The following is a 16,126-nucleotide window of genomic DNA, read 5'->3' on the forward strand; positions in this document are numbered from 1 at the left end:
CTTCTTCAGAAGTAGATCAGTTCAGTTTGCCTTATTCTTAGAAGCCTTGTCAAAATTCTCTACAAGATCTGGAACTTCATGATCATCATCCCTCCAGGAGCAATTGGTGCTTTTCCATCCACAAATTGTTTGGGCCAAGATTTAGCCAGTCTCCTTCAATTAGTCAGACAGTCTGCACCAAGTTGGTTCAAGATGCTGGGTAGCATTTCTGTCAGTTGCTCTGTCTCAGCATGACCTGTAATGATGAAAGTGTTTGCTGCCAGAGATGCCTGAACTTTAGGGTTGTTAAAGAGGATCACTGTTCCTTGGTTTGTAAACATATTCACCTCTTCAATACCAGAGATATTGTTTATCCCTAACTTCTTTAAGGAGAATTGAAGTTTTTTTTTATCATCTACTGTAGCTGTTCTGTGAACCACCTTCTTCTTTCTGTGAGCAGTTCTTTTCCCACCAATGTGCACTTGTGCTTGCAGTTTGGTGAGTTTTTCCTGGTTCATGATATTTTCTTTCATCTTTTCAGAGCGGAAATGGGGCTGTGTAGGGGACAAGGGTTGGCGCTCAGGGAATCTCAGGCAGACTAGCTGAGATTAGGCACACACACAAGGATGCAAGATGGCAATTAGGGGAGATCATGTATTCTTTAGAAACTTGTTTGTGGGAGGGGGTGACAGAATAGAAAGGAGGGAGAAGGGAGAAGTTAGGGAAGAAGGAAATATTCATTGAGTCTCCCTTTTCTGGACTAGACCTTATGGTGCATGCTTTGCAGGTAAGATGCAACAGTATCCTAGGAAACTTCCTGCAGGCCACATGCTGTAGGTGTATAGGGGTTTGTTTTGTAGAAGACACATGCATCTGGGCAGTCATTTGGGAAATAGTTATGCAGCAGGAAGAATATCTAATAATTACTTGGGCTGCTGTCGAGAGTTTACCATTCAAAACTGGCTTCAGGCTAGGTGGTGGAGGTACATGCCTATAATCCCAGTGGCTCAGGAGGCTGAGGCAGGAGGATGACAAGTTCAAAGCCTGTCTTGGCAACTTAGTGAGGACCTAAGCTACTTAGAGTGACCCTGTCTCCAAATTTTAAAAAAGGGCTGGGGATATGGCTCAGTGATCAAGCGCTCCTGAGTTCAATCCCTCGTACCAAAAAACAAAAAAAGCAAACAGCCCTCGTGAGCTGACTCAGACTCAAAGCCTTTTGCTTTCTGTTATAATCACCCATCAAAGCAGAGTGCTCTTTGCACTTAGCCCAGTTGGCGCCAAGATTCTTTATTCTCTCTGAGGTTTCTGTGGAATCAGTGTTTCTGCTGGAGGAGTCCCATGCTTATTGCAAGGTCATAGTGTGCTAGACTTCAGGGAGGCTTGGTCTTACAGCCAGGGAGTTTAGTATGCAGAAATGAGCTCAGGAGAAACCAAAGCTTTAAGAGGTTTCAAGATAGTGGGTTTGGCCGGACTGAGTCTGCAAGAGCAAGTGAAAGTTGTGCCCTCTTCTTAGCTATTGGGTCTTGAAGCCAATGAATATTCACAGTAGAGAAGCCAGGAGGGAAACCAGGAGTGCCCTGAAGAGGTGGGAAGACATAATCAGGAGGCAATGCGGAGCCTTCGGAAAACTTGAAGCTGAGTAAATGGTGCTTTTAGAATAAAAAAAAAGTTGAAGGAATAAGGGCAGTGGACTGGACAGGTGGATTAGCCAGAATGCAGAGAAGGCGGGTCCCTAACCTCCTGTTCCTGCCTACTCCAAGGCATGTTCATCCATCAACTTGGGGCCAACTTTTCTGAACATTCCACAGCAGCTGCTGTTCACGCTCCTGATTCCACTGTGATTTGAGGGAACTGGTTAGTTCTCATTCCCTTTCCCAGCAGATGGATTGTTTTGCAAAGAAATACCAGAACTTTTAAAAGGCCAGTTATTTATTCCACCTAAATTGAGTTGCTTTTTCTTTCTTTTTTGCTCCTAACAATTGTCTAATTTAAAAAAATTCTATATTCATTTTAAATTGCAGTAAAATACACACCACCCAGATTTTACCATCTGACCCATTTTTTTAAAAAAATATTTTTAATTATACATGGACACAATATCTTTATTTTTGTTTTATTTTATTTTATGTGGTGCTGAGGATCAAGCCCAGGGCCTCACATGTGCAAGGCAAGTACTCTACCGCTGAGCCACAACCCCACCCCCCATCTTAACCATTCTTAAATATGCAGTTCAGCAACACCAAGCACATTCACACTGTTATGTCGCCATGTCCTGCCATCCATCTCCGGGACATGTTTTTTTTTTTTTTTTTTTTCCCAAAACCAAAGCTCTATACCCTTTCTTGACAAAAATATAGGAAATAATTAGGTAAAGAACTAAGTGGTTAGGGAGTTGAATGAGTCAACATAAAGAAAGCAATTGTGTCTAATCTACTCTAAAGCTTCAGAAAACCCCAGATTTTTGTCATTTAAATTGACAGTCTGGGGGCTGGGGATGTGGCTCAAGTGGTAGCACGCTCGCTTGGCATGCGTGCGGCCCGGGTTCAATCCTCAGCACCACATACCAACAAAGATGTTGTGTCCGCCGAGAACTAAAAAATAAATGTTGAAATTCTCTCTCTCTCTCTCTCTCTCTCTCTCTCTCTAAAAAAATAAATAAATAAATAAATAAATAAATTGACAGTCTGATATAATTTAACTCCCTTTAAGGCAGTACAGCTTAAGCTGTACGTAAAGCTTGGAACGTAAAGAGAAAACAAGTTGAAAGTACTAGCTACAGGGGTCATTTTTGTGACTGACACAAAGCAGGGTTAATTCTCTCTTTGAAAGCTTTTAAAAACAACCATATGTATTTGGCATAGGAAATATTCTATACAGCCCTTCCGCCGGAGAATCTTATCAAACTAATACTCTTTCATATGGAAGATATCTTTGTACAGTTGGATAGAATCTTAATGGCTCTCAAGTCCTGCCTTTGTATTAGCATCACTTACGTAGCTTTTAACAAATGGCATGCTTGGACCCCATAGGCAGGATTGTGAATCACTGGTCTGGGGTCAAGGCCTGGTCATCAGTATTTTTTTAGACTTCTCCTGAAAAGCCCCATGTGTAGCCAGGGAGGTATTCCTACAGTTTCACTAAATGATGTGGGCTGAAAATAGATTTTAAGGAATGGCATGACTATGTGGTAGACCTTAAGCTTTGGTTTTCTTGTTTTTTTTTTTTTTTTTAATTTGTTCTAATATTATACGTGGCAGCAGAATGCATTTCAACACTATATACAAATGAAGCGCAACTTTTTATTTCTCTGGTTGTACTTGATGCAGAGTCGCACCATTTGTACAATCATATACGTACATAAGATAATAATTTCCATTTCATTCCACCATCTTTCTCACCCCCATACTCCCTCCCTTCCCCTCACTCCCCTCTGCCTAATCCAAAGTTCCTCCATTCTTCCCTTGGCTTCCCCCATTATGGATCAGCATCCATGTACCAGAGAAAACATTTGACCTTAACCTTTGGTTTTTCTTAATTCAGAGACCACTTTGAGATTCTGATAAGGCTGTGGATCATCTCCTAGAAATACTTGTGTGATCACACATGGTCACAAAATCTACAGTTCATTTCAGGGGCCCAGTTCCACTAGAAGTCCACCCTCATGTGTTGGGCAACAGCCAAGGAGGGAACCTGAAGGATAGCAGCAAAGATGGGTTATCAGGGAAGATTCCACAGAAGTAGCATAGAGGAGGAAGCAACTGTGAAAAGAAACTACAAAGAGGCACCTATGTCAGAGAGGTCTCAGAGGAGTGGTGGCTGCAGAGGCCAGAATGCTGCAGGCTGAGTTGTAGATGTGGGGTTTTAGACATGATGAGGACAAGCATGAACAGCTGCAGGGCCTCCCTCTCTGGATCTCATCCTCCCCCTTCCCTTGTGTACCTGTGGGTCTCTTTCCCTATTTTTGCCCCAGGCAATCCTCCTCATTGACCTCCAAACTCCAACACTGAATGCCATCTCTCTCTGACTCATCTTCATGCAGCTGCTTCCTTCTCCATAGTTTTATATATAGTTCCCATCATCGCTTTTGCAAACGTCCTAATCCTACTCCTCCTCCCTTGTGGAAAAACATCTTGAATTCCATAGCACTTTCCCTGTGACTCTCTTCTGGTTTACAATCTTCTATTACTGACACATGAGGGCCTGCCAGAGTTCTTTAGGGCAGATTGCATTTTCCAATAATGGCCATAGCAATATTTCCCATTCCATATGTCCTTTTTCAATGGATACTGATACTCCTCCAGTAGAAGCAGGGTCTAGGTAGCCTCTTCTTGAATTTGGGAAGATTTCTGACTTATGTGAATTGAAGGAAGATGGCAAAAGAAACAATGGATCGTCATTGATAGAAAAAGACCAAGTTGAAAAAGGCAACACAGCTTTCATCTGGTTTTGTGGAATTTCTGTGTTTGAGCTATGAACTGATCTGACTGGCAGGCTACCAGGCTGCCATGTTGTGGGGAAGCCCGGTGTCAGTGAGTAGACATTATCAGATGATTCCAGATGAGCTTTCACAGCTTCCTAGCTGAGATCCTGGACACTAAAGAGTTAAAAATTAAAAAAAAAAAACATGTACCCTGTGCACCCTTCCAGAATTTCTGACCCATAGAACCCATGAACCTAAAAGAGGGTTTTGTTTTATTGCCACTGAATTTGAGGACATTTGTTTTGCACCAATGGTACCTGTTACACTTTTCTACAGGGTGGTTAGTGTCCTGAGGTAAATAGGGTCTCTATATGATTTTCTGTGAGTAGAAGTATACAGATATGAGGATACAGTGACATTGGAAATAAAGCAGCTTTCCATTTTCCCAATGAGTAAAGGAGATTAAGAAAAAAGTGTTTTGGTCAGTTTGAATACACAAATTTTTAAGGCCTAAGAGGAAACAGTTAATTGTTCACTTGCATATGATTGACACATGCATACTCAAAATCACAATTGGATAATATATTTTGAAATAGTGATCTTTTAATACCCACACTTTATGAAGCAATTTTATCCAGTTCTTGATATATCATCAATATTGTCTTACATCATGGCAGAGCCATTTTTTGAGTAAACTAACAGGTTCTGGAGCACACCATCTTCACAGCCTGTCTTAGATAAAGCTGTCTGTAATTTTGTGTATGAGGTCACTGGGAATGTTATCCCATCCCTAACCAGGCGCTTACATAACAAACACAAGACCTTCTGATTCTATTGTCTGTAGATGTATAGTCATTACCAGCTAAAAGTCACCACACTTCCTTTATTGCTTTTTTTCATGAGTTAATCTGAAAAAATTTGTGTACAGTGACATCTAATCTGCATTTCTGTGAGGGCAGAGCCCAGGCATAATCACTAAAACACTGTGAATTTGCATCCTTTTTAAAGTCCTCCCTGATCTCTACAAGTTATTTACTTAAGGGAACTGCAGTAATATGTACTGACCAAACATTTCATGGCTCAAAGTAAATAACTGAAGAGTAGTTCTACTTAAGACAAAAACTATGTATAGGAAGGTAAAACCAGTCCTATGTTCTAAGGAATCTTTCTTTTTCTTTTCTTTGCTTTTTTTTTTTTTAAAGAAAAGCAATCACCATATGTTTGGATTCATACCTGGAAAATGTGTGTAAAGTGACAGTGATATTTGTGGCCCTTAGAGAGTCTGAGCTCTGAGTAGTAAGTAGGTCCTCAATGTTATAAGAGAAACAGAGCCCCGTTGGGAGGAAATCATGGTACTACAGTGACAGAAGTGATAACTCACAATTGCTCTCAAAGAAAACATGAAAGATACTAGCAAAGACCCAAGTAGCAGAGCGTGGCCAAGTTAGGGAAAACAGTGAATACAATGCAAATATCATACCCCTGGCCTGTCCTTGAGCAAGTTACTAAACCTCTCTGAACCTCAGTTTCCTTCTCCATTCTGTAAAAGAATGGTTTAGAAAATAATTTGAGATGGCATATAAAACTGAAGAAAAAGTAAATATCCAGCTGGACAGATAGTTTCTGAAGACATGTGATCAAGGACATCATTATGACTGATGAGTTACATATGGGGGTTGAGGGAGAGAATTATCATTGCTTTCAGTTTCTTAAGTTTTTCCTAGAATGGGTCATTCCCAGATGTTTGTATTAAAAAAATGCTCTAATTTTCCCCATAAAAGTCCAAGAGTGTTATGAGGGATGTAGAATGCAAATGCAAAGATGTTTATTAGTCTTGGGTTATTTCTAAATTATATTCTCTAAGAGCTATAAATTACATTGTCAGAGGGGGACAAAAAGTGGTGAGTTGAACAAAGGATCCACTGTCTCTGCTACTAGGAGACACCATCGCACATGGCACCAAGCACAACAGGTTTGGGGTCCAGAATTCACAGACTGGTGAATTACACAACTGAATAAAATGCTCACCTGAAAGTAAACTCCATACTCTATGGAGGGCCAGGAGTAATAAGAGGAAGATACTGCGATATGATGCTAGTAAGTGGCTGAGCTTCCATAAGGAACCCAGGTTGGCAGAGCAAAACCCAGGCCTGGAAGTGGGATCCCTGGTGCTGACCCACCGAGAGATCACCTCTTCTCCAGGGTTCGCCTTCACTCAGCCACCCAAAGGGCTTTCCAGCAGCATAGCCCTGAAGTCCCTCTCCAGATGGTTATTCAGTTCCACAAATTCAAGCGTGGAAATACTGCCAACGAGGGAATGCAAAATTAATCACACTGAACCCTGCTTTACAAAGGAAAGAATATTATCAAGTACTTCAATACTTTTATATTTCAAATACATAATGCATCTACATGACTCAAATTCAAAACTAGATAGAAAAACATACACAGAACCGTCTTGCTTGGGCTTCTGCCTCCTGTGAGTAATCATTTTTCATTAGTTTCTATTTATATTTACATTGTTGGCCTGTTTTTCTTCTAGCTTTACTGAGTTATAATTGGCAAATAAAAATTGTGTGTATTCAAGATATACAGCGGGATGATTTGATGTGTGTATGTATACATTGTGAAATGATTGCCACACTCAGGTCAATTAAAATATCCATCATATCTATCAACATACAATTATCGTTGTGTGTGTGTGTGTGCGTGTGTGTGTGTGTCTGGAGGAAGGGATGAGGCAACTTCAGATCTACTCCTTTAGTAAACTTCAGGTATACAATATAGTATTATCAACTATAGTTACTGGAGACTCCCGGAATTTATCTTATAAATGTATCTTATAGTTTGTTCTCTTTGACCAACATTCTCTCTGCAAATAGTATTAATATAAAAAATGTGCATACATAATATATATGCCTATGTAAATATACAGTGAATATACAATGAATGCACACATTCTTCAACCATCTTTTCTTATAAAACCATAGCACTATTTATTCTCCTGTACCCCTTTTTTGCCACTTTTCTATATGCTGTAATCTCTCCATATTCATACATAGAGTTATTCCTTATACTTCTTTTTCATGGCTGCATGGTACTTTACTGTTCATCAAAATAGTTCCATGTAGCTGAACATCTGATGTTTCCAACCTTTGGGATTATAATACTGCCACTGCAGTGACCTCATACATATGTCATTTCACATTAATGCAGATAGGAAGATAGAAACAGGATTGTACTTGCACTTCTATTAGATAATGTCAGATTCCCCTTTGCAGAAGCTGTACAATTTTACATACTTATCAGTAAAACTGAGTTCTGATTTGTTTTGCTCATTTTAATGTTTTCCGTCTGTGTGACTGTGTGGTTCTCACACTGTCAGAGCAGATGTATTTATAGAGGGACTGACATAAGACTGTCCTCTCTACTATGAAGCATATTAAAACACCTCATTTTACAGTGTCAAATGGATAGCACAGGTTGGGAGATGAAGCCCACTTAGAAGATTTTATGGAAAAATGGGTTATAACCAGACCTTTGAGAAAACAGAGAAGCAAGCAGAGAAAAACTGCTAGGTTCCCAAACAAAAATCGACATAGAGGACACCAGGGAGGATGGGCAAATTGACTTGAGCAAAATATTGTGTTGATTCTTGAGCACAGAGCTGAGAAAAGTAGTGCAGGGCCCAACCAGATAACCTTCAATTCTAGGAGAAAGTCTGGTCTTCCCCACCAAGGCTCCAAGAAGTATGCACTTAAGTCCATGGTTTGCCCAGGATAGTCCTGGTGTATCTCTGTTGCCCTAACATCTCTTTAAATATCAAGAGACTCAGTGCAGATGATAAATCATATCATCAGTCATCCTACCTAGAGGGCCACCAAAACTGTGCTCAAAAGAATCAAAGAGAAAGATTGAAAGTAAAGATTAAAATAGAAAGATTAAAAGTTTCAGCACAATAAATGTGAGTACTTGAGTATACATAATGGGTAAAGTAGGGAACTGGGGACAGAAGGCTAGGACATCACAGAGCAGGGTAGCATGAATTCAGAACCAGGAGAAAGAATGGCGGACCTGACTCTGCTCCAACTAGTTTAGAACAGGGCAATTTCTTTACCCCAGTGGAGCTTGTATTTCTTTATTTGTAAAAAGAAGGTGATCTGGGTACAGAAGGTTACCTTCACCTCCATTATTCTAGGATCTACAAGATCATTGCTCCCGTCCAGGTGCAGGGATACGTGGAAGAGTGAGAGGACAAAGACAAAGGGATGGTGATGAAGAAGGGACAGTTGGAAGGGCTGAGCATGAGGGACAAGCAGGGCAGAGGTCCCCTCTGAAATATGAAGGGGTGGAGATGGCTGGGCTGAACTGTGAGAGTCCAAAAGTGCAGTTTCAAACATGCCCCAAGACCACAGAGCAGGCCATGGAAGCAGTGTTTTATAGATACATATAAGAGAACACAGCTGTGTGACAAGCCCAGTGGGACTACAGGTGGTATGGACCATACTTAGAGATTTCTGAGAGGGTTGGTGGTTACTCCATAGGCTCAGGTGCTGTGAGCACACGTGGGTACTAAGTCAACAGGTGAACAAACCAAGGTTGGGGGTCAGAGATTCAGGCCAGGCACTTTGGAAAAGCAAAGTAGATTTTTAATGACAAGGACAGCTCCAGTCTTCATCAGCAAAGTCTCCGGAGATCAACTGCTTTGACCCAGGAGATATTTCAATATCCATGCTTATCTGGTTGGCTTGGATTCCAAGAAAGCACCATGTCCATTGCTTTGGATGTGCTTCTCCAAGGACAAAAGGGATTTGCAGCCAGAGCACCTTACTATTTCCAGGTCTTCGGCTGATGAAAAATCTGATCAGTAGATCTGGGTGGAGGCAGGCATATGCCCCTCCTCAGACACTACAGAATTGGATCCTTGGATTGCTGGAGTATTCCTACCCTGGAGCTCACATACAAAGGCCTCAAATGTCAATCAAAGAGCATCCGTGCCAGACATCCTGATGTAGCTACAATTTATGTTGAATAGAAAATGGGCTCTAAAATAATTCCCTGAACAAGTAATCCAAGCAGAGCAGCTTCTGGAAGATTCGGGAAAATGAAAATATTCCCCTCCCCACCTTCCACTGAATGTGTGTGGAGTGGGAGGGATATGGAGAGATAGGATCAGAGACAATTATATTACCTACAGGTGTGCCACACTACCTTCATTCAAAACCATATAGTGAAAGTTAAATACTGTAGTAATGTTCTAGTGAAAACAAAGGGAAAAATGACCTTTTCCCTCCTGAAGAGTGTTCACATTGCAACCTTTTTTCTTAAGAAAGAACATTTTCAATCAAAAAAGAAACATTAAAACCAAGTAGGGGGTGGGGTTATGGCCCAGTGGTAGAGCACTTATCAAGCATATGTGAGGCACTGGGTTCGATTCTCAGCACTGCATATAAATAAAATAAATAAAATAAAGGTCCACGACAACTAAAAAATATTTTTTAAAAGAAAGTGGGAATGAGTCATTAAACTCTAGCATTATTAAAGTCTTCTCACACCGTCATGTGACTCTATGATTCTGAAATAGACTGAGAAGTCATCTGAGGCTTGAGGGCAGGGCTATGTCTCATCCATAAACCCCAAACATCTGACACACCCTTGGCCTAAAAATCATGTTCATGGCATGACGGTTCCTCGCTGTGCCTAGCACTGACCATTAGCCAATGGTTACCGCTCACCTTAACATCACACCAAGATGTTAACATGCAGTGAACAAAGAAGAAGAAAGAGAAAAGGCACCTGTTACCAGCCAAACGGCTCTGTCTGAAAAATGTCCACGCTGGTTGTCAGGAACTTAAATACCAAAGGAATGGAAAAATTGGATTAGGTTACATTTGGAAAAGAGTTCCAGGAAGAGACTTGGTAACTTCTGATTGCATTTAATGGCATTAAATTAAATCAGTTTCTAGAAAAATGGTTTCTGCATACCACAAGTTGCATTTTTAGATTCTGTCCTTCCACAAGGTACACCAGAGGAAAGGACTAGGCTGAACACGGCCTGCAAAGAAAGAAGTGATGTCAGCAAATCATTCCAATCCCCACAATCGCCTACCAAGAAAAGGATTTATAAAAGGCAGGGGGTTGGTGATAAATTATGGCTATTTGTTCTGTTGTATAAAAGATCCTTTCCGAACTTGAATTACCCAGCTTGCCATCTTGGCTGTCTGCAAGATCTGTTCCAACTAATTGCTCATTTGTCCTACTGTCTGTTTCACACAATCTGTAAAACACTAACTGAAACTGAAGAGAAAGACTAAAGGAAAGGAAAGGAGAAAAAGGAGAATAATATTCCCAACCAAGTTTTTATTTTTTTCTTCTGTTTGTGAAGATCACACAGCTTCTTCTTCCAATCTCACGCTGGGGAAGTTGGAACAAAGGGTTCTCAGATTGGCAAACACTCCTTCCCCTTGCTTCATGATTATTCCTTCTTGTGTCCAAAGTTTCAGCGCAGGATGGAAGGTCGCACAGGCTAGGCCACCTGAGGCACACTGCACAGTTACCACGTGAACCCTCCTTTACCACCTTTGCTCTGCCAAGATGAGGCTGGCTGGGCTATCAGGGGAGCTTGCTGACTCTGTTTGGAACCTCCTTGGTCTAAAGCTGAACATCTGGGACAGTGACCAAGCAGAGGGAAATGCAGAAACTCTACACGTGATCCACCCATGCTCCTACCCCTCCTCCTTCTCTGCCAGTCTGCATCCCTCAAGAGCAGCCCACTGTCCATCCCTGGGGGCCTGCCCTCAGGCTCTTGAGTATGTTGCCCTGAGCTCTTCACTATGTTCCTTTGATCTTTCAGTGTCTCCTTCTAGCGGTCTCACCCCTGTGCGACCTGGAAGCTGTCTCGGTGGGACAACTGCACCCAGTTGCTCATAATGAATTCTGTGCTATCCACTACATTCTCCGACCAAGCTCCTTGACCAATCTTTTAGCAATCCTGCTAGAACACTAAAAACTATATTTCCCAGTTTCCTTTGCAGTGATGGGTCTAAAAATGAATGAGGCTCTGATAAGCAGACACATTCATAATTTGGAAGGAGGCATTAAGCAATAACTGTACTGGGAGATTGGTTCTTCTTACAGATCTGGCATGTATAATTTGTCTAGGATAGCTACAGCAGAGAGTCTCATGTTCAGTCCCAAATAAAACCAATATTGAGCCAAAGTGGTGATGTCAAGGGAGTTATTGATGGAATAGTCCTAGTTCTTTAAGGTCCCTAATATCCTGTAATAGATCTTTTCTGCTTAAACTTGTCAGAATAGATTCTGTTGTCTCCAACTAACAATGCCAATCAAAATAACTTATTGTCCTTATACCTCCATTCATTTTCCTTAATACAGAGAGCTTGATGAAGAAGCTTCAAATACAAGTACCAAAGCTCACTTGAGAACTGGCAAATCTTAATTATTTTGAATATGCTTTATGATAGCATAAGCACAAGTTGTCTCAATCATTTATTTACCTAATTAACAAGGGTCAGTTAAAGTATACTGTACTAAGCACAGAGACTGCCATGGTGATCATATCAGACATACTTCCTGCCTACATGGGGGGAGCTGACCATTTAGCAGAAAAGGAATAGCTACATTTATTTAGTATACTAGTACCAAACACCACATAGTCAGCCACATCAGTAGGTTCCACATCCATGGATTCAATCAACCACTGAGTAAAAATATTAGTGGGGAAAAGGCATCCAAACTGAACATATAGGACTTTTTTCTTGACATTATTGTCTGAACAAGTCAGTATAATAAGTATTGACAGAGCAAATAATTATATTAGATATATTAAGTCATCTAGTAATGACTTGAAGCATTCAGGAGGATATGCATTAGGTATATGCAAATACTATGCCATTTTATATAAAAGATATCTATAGGTTTTGATGTCTACAGGGATAGGAAGAATCCTAGAATCAATCCCCCATAGATAGCAAGGGGTGACCATAATTAACACTTTAATATTTAACTCATATAATTCTCAAAATAACAGATATTATCATCCCTGTTTTACAGATGAAGGAACTAAGGCTCAGAGGGTAAGAAACTTACCCATGACCAAGTTTCTTTATCTAGTTAGGATTCGTACTGGAATTCAAACCCACACAGCTGAGTCTGGAACCTGCTTCCAATGTGAACTATAAATGCCTTGAGGCTAGGAAATGAATTAAGTGTGAGTCTTACAGTTGGAAGGTTCCTCTGTCCAATTTGCTACCTATTCCAGAATCCCTTTCATGGTAGACACTTCTAATTAATCTACCCCGAGTCCATGATCCCCTGCTTCCTTGCAAATAGAATACTTACTTTGTTCAGAGCAGCACTGACTGGAGGTCAAAACTAAATTTCCCAGTCACCATCACGTTTTCTTGGAGAGGTCACAATGACCTAGCTCTGGCCAATGAAAATCATGCTGAAGAATTCTGGGGGAGTTTTCCTTTCTTTTTTTTTTTTTTTTTCCATCGTTTTTTCTTTTATTTTAGAATACACATACACATTTTGATCGTACTTCTCCCTCCAGCTCCTGCCTCATTTTCTCTGTATTCCTTTTTTTTTTTTTTTGAGTTGTACACTTTTTAGAGGTTGTGAGGGAATGGGAAAATAAACAAGGAGAGAAATGAATTACAGTAGATGGAGTTTTGCTTTCTTAATGTGGGCTGCCTCTTGCTCTTTGACCCTTCCTTTCTTCTTCCAGCTAGAAGGAGCACCTATGTGAGGCTAGAGGTAGGGCAGCCATCTTCAGGTAGCAAGGATTAAAATCACATTTAAGAATAGAATTAACTGACAAAGAAGGACTCTAGGTCCCTGACAGCGTCACAGGGCTACCCTACCAGCCCTACAGAAACTTTCTGTGAATCCATATTTGATTAAGCCCCTGCAGTTGAGTTTCTATAACACAGACTAAAGTGCAATCTCACGCTGATACACTGTCCTTAACACTCTAGATGGCTAAGACTACCCTACATCTCCTGTGATGGGAAATGACTGCACTATGACATGCCACTTACATGGCTGTATGGTCAGGTAGAAACTAGTTTTCTTCTTCCTAAACAGAAATCCCACTGTATATGGGGTAGCACTTTAAGACATGTGAATGTAATTTTAAAAAGTAAAAAAAAAAAATCTGTATATTTCCATATACTTGTTATAGTAGACCGTACTGTGTAACCTTCTGTGGTAAGTTTTATTATGACCAACTTGAGTACAGAAGATGGTGCACCAGTATATAACAGTGCACCTCTGACAGGCAGTTGTATTAATTTCCTGGACTGCCATGACAAGGAACCACAAATTGGTGGTCTTATAGCAACAGAACTTTATTCTCTCACAGTTCTGGAGGCTGGAAGTCCAAAATCAATCGAGGTGTCAAGCAAGTGAATTTCCTTCTGAAGTCTCTAGGGAAGAGTTCTTGCTTGCCTCTTCTAGCATCTCTTGGTTATCAACAACTCCTGGCACTAGTTGACTTCTGGCAGCTTCATTCCAATCCCTGCCTGCATCATCACATGACCTTGTATCCTGTGTCTATATATGTCTTTCCTTTTCCTATAAGATCTGCTGTCAATGGATTTAGGGCCGACTGTAATTCAGCCTGACCTCACCTTAACGAATTACATCTGCTAAGACCCGATTTCCAAATAAGACCTCATTCTGAGGCTCTGGCTGGACAGGAACCTGGTGGGGGGATGTTATTTAGCTCACCCCACAGAAACAGAGCTTGTACCTAAACCTAGGTTAATCTCCTAACTCAGAGCCTTTCTATAACTGTTTAGGGGATAGAGATAATGAGTTTATTTTACTTCTGAATTTTAGCATGTAAGATTCTTGAGATGGAATATAAAATTTAAAGCATCTTCAAAAATTAATAGAACAAACCTCTGTCACCCTAATTTTAATTGTTTGAATCTTTAAAATAATTGCCATGCATCATCTTCCAGTCTTGAATTATGTGTGGGTACATGTGTGTGTGCACATGCGTGCATGTATGAGGCTTCTGTTTCTATGATGAAGGCCTTACCAGTTCCAAATTTGGCTTCACTTTCATAGTTGAAGATAAACATTCACAGTTTACATGTACTGACACATTTCTCTGCATTTGAATATTAGAACACCATGTTGGGGAGAGAGTGAACTCTGCCTATCCAAACATTACTAATATATCTGGATTGTCTTAACCTCTTCTCTCTGAGATTCTGCATGTAAGTTACTTCCACACAGTTACCTTTAAAATACTACCTAGCATTTATTCAGTACTCACCTCATAGGTGCTTTGCAGCATCTCATTCCTACAACAATTCTTAAAAAAGTGGTCTTATCTCAGGAAGGCATCTTAAGTTAAATTGCAATCCTTTTCAAAGTATTTGACACAGTAAATACATAATAAATGCCTATTGATTCATTTTAGTATTTCTATTCAATTTTGGCATCCTTACCCATAACTTGCAATTAATTAATTAATAATTATAAATTGTTAAGAAGCTCGGGCACAAAAGGAGCAAGTCTACCTGCTAGATGTGGTTGGTGCTATATGTATATTATTAGGCATAAACAACTAGGAAGCATCTCAAGGAAATTAGAGTTCCTAGTCTAAAATAATCAATTATTTATTTGTACTTTCACATTCTTTAACGACCCACACAATAACTCTTGCGAGTCTCATGTCTTTTGTACATTCCTGAAGCAGAAACTTCTGTTGGTGTTGCCTGCTTTGCCAAGACAGGCCCTCCTTACACTGGTGAAGCACAACTAGGTTAATCTCCTATCTGTAACATTTTAGGATAAAAAGGAATTTTAATTCTCTCACAGAATTATCAAAGAACCACCTTTTGGTCATTTAAGGATTAGAACAAAAGCACTTCTGATCCAATAAATCTCCTGTCTAATTTTAATAATGGATACATAATTTCATTTTTGTAATGCAGATAAAAGGATATTAAAAATGGGAATATATCAATAAAGGTGTTGCTGTAAAAGCTATAAGTAGCTGCTGACTCCTGATATTTTTCTTTCATCTTAGAGAATGCCATAACACTTTAACTGCTGACAGAAATCTGAGCTAACTGGAGTCTCTGGTGGTGAATAAAAGCAAATATAATTGACAAAATAATTGCAGATGAACAATAATATCACAAACCTTATGCTAAATAAGGTTAAGTTAGTTAGATCTTGGCAACACAGATATCTTCAGGAGCCCTGCACTCTCTTCACAGGGAGGAAAGTTGGAGAAAAGGATCATTCTTATACATAGTTTCACAACTGAAAGTGCTACTCACTTAAAGCCACATTTCTAAATTTAAAACAACTCGAATTGATTATTGATATTTATGTCACTACCATTCCTGAGATAGCATTCCTATTTTTCTTTCCCCTACAGGTGCAAAATAGCATCAATTAATGTAATATCTGCATCTATTTATCTGATTGCACAATATCCCTCATAATGGAATGGCTGGAAAGCACTTGGTTTCCTGGATGCTGCAAGACACACGTTGAGGAAAAAAATACTCTCCTGACACACAATGAGGTTTTAATCAAGCAGGGAAACCATGTAAAACTTAGAGCAGAAAGGCCATGGGACCAGGCTAGTGAGTGGAAAGAGAAATCATTTTTGACTGCTGGAATCGTAGACCTGCTGAGGAGGAAATAGCACATGACGTGGAACCTGGAGAGGAGAGT

General features: G+C 40.1%; 1 protein-coding gene and 1 pseudogene across 3 annotated transcripts in view; both read right to left on the minus strand.

Moving 5' to 3' along the window:
* CHN2 (chimerin 2) overlaps positions 1–16,126 on the minus strand; it is a 328,816-nt gene that overhangs the window by 258,237 nt on the left and 54,453 nt on the right. The gene's annotated exons all lie outside the window — the stretch shown is intronic.
* LOC308645210 (transcription factor BTF3-like) lies at positions 22–512 on the minus strand (annotated as a pseudogene). The gene has a single exon. The product of its transcript is annotated as a transcription factor BTF3-like (transcript).

The sequence above is a fragment of the Spermophilus citellus genome (genome assembly GCF_964194105.1).
Source record: "Spermophilus citellus genome assembly, chromosome: 3".
Lineage (NCBI taxonomy): Eukaryota > Metazoa > Chordata > Mammalia > Rodentia > Sciuridae > Spermophilus > Spermophilus citellus.